Genomic DNA, 1,778 nt, shown 5'->3' on the forward strand with positions numbered 1-1,778 from the left:
AGGAGCAACATCATGAGTTTCTTGATGAAAAGCATTGGTGCGGAAAAAATGACGATGGAGGTCGAGATCATTTCAAGGGAAATCATCAGACCATCTAATTTACGAACATCACTTCATTTTCCGAAACCATACAAGCTCTCTTACTTGGACCAGTTCGTGCCCACACTCTATTCTCTCCACTTATCCTCTTTTATCCTAACAACCATACTCATTCTAAAAGTTCTCGATCCTTGCCAACTCAGCTAAAAGAGTCACTCTCGGAAACTCTAAATCACTTCTACCCCTTTTCTGGAAGGACGAAAGACAACTTCTTTATCGATTCTTTTGACGAGGGCGTTCAATTCAATGAGGCTCGAGTCCGTTGCCATATGTTGGACTTCCTTCAACATTCTGAAATCGAGTCATTGAACCAATTTCTTCCTTGCTTGCCATTCCACAAAGAACCAAACTCGGAGGAAGCTGCCCAATTAGCCATTCAATTGAGTATATTTGATTGCGGTGGAATGGCAATAGGCATATGCGCATCACACAAGATTGCAGATGGAAACACGATGCGCCCTCTCATCCTCCATTGGGCAGCTGCGACAGGGGGGCCTGTTAAAAAAGTATTGTATCCTGATTTTTCTGAGGCATCATCGCCATCACACTTTCCTCCACAACAATTATTTTCTCAGAGCTTGGTCTCTTTAGTTGAGAGTATTTGCGTTATTGAAAGCAAGTACAAGACAAGGAGGTTTGTGTTTGATGGGAGTGCCGTAGCTACCCTAAGAGAGAAAGCAAAGAGTGAACGAGTGGATAACCCAACGCGAGTTCAATCGCTGACTGGTTTTATTTCTAAGCATGCCATGGCTGCTTCTAGAGTAATATCAGGTTCTCCAAAGCCAACTATTATAAATCAAGCAGTAAACATCCGGCGACTAACGAAACCACGCTTACCAGATACTTCTGCGGGAAATATCTTTTTAGAAGCATCGGTAGACCTTGATTGTCATGACTCAACAACGGTCATGGGGATACAACTAAGCTACTTGGCGACATCCTTGAGAGAATCCGTGCGGAAAGTTAATAGTGATTACGTAAGTACTCTGCAAGGTGATCAGGGTTTTGAAGTTTACTGCGAGTTCATCAAAAAACGGATGACAGAAAGACAAAGACAAAAATGCCCAGATGTGTACACTTTCTCCAGCTGGTTAGGTTTGGATATCAATAGCTTTGATTTTGGATGGGGAAACCCATTTGGTCTGGGATCATGGGGGAGGTCAGTCCCACATGTAGGAATCTCATTTTCTACAAGAAAACGCAATGTGGGGAGTGGAGTAGAGGCATGGGTGACCTTGGATGAAAAACTGATGGCTATATTGGACAATGACCCAGAATTCCTTGCCTTTGCCACCCTAAACCCGGCATGGGTGTTAAGCCAACGAGTAATGTTACATACAGTCATTTTTGCATACTCTTTACGCACTCCACTGATATGATTGGCTGGATTAATTTTTTTTTAATACACAACCAATCATATCATTGGAGTGCACAAGGGAGTTCACAAAAATGACTGCGCATAAAATTTTTGTAAGCCAATAGGTTGGAAATTGTATTCCAAAACTAGGAAAGCTGCTCATGCTGAGCTGGTGTGAAAAATAAGTTAAGAGGTGTAGGCTATGGCTGCACGTACGGCTTGCACGCTCGCCATGATGAAATAAATTATATTAATTAGTAGTTTGTGTGTGTTTTTTCTTCATTAATTGAGCTTATTTTGTAAACGGTGTCGATTTAGCATA

The 1,778-nt window shown here is 42.0% G+C and overlaps 1 pseudogene; it reads left to right on the plus strand.

The window, feature by feature from the left end:
* On the plus strand, positions 1-1,778 carry LOC122277249 (annotated as a pseudogene).

This window comes from Carya illinoinensis, chromosome 9, assembly GCF_018687715.1.
Source record: "Carya illinoinensis cultivar Pawnee chromosome 9, C.illinoinensisPawnee_v1, whole genome shotgun sequence".
Lineage (NCBI taxonomy): Eukaryota > Viridiplantae > Streptophyta > Magnoliopsida > Fagales > Juglandaceae > Carya > Carya illinoinensis.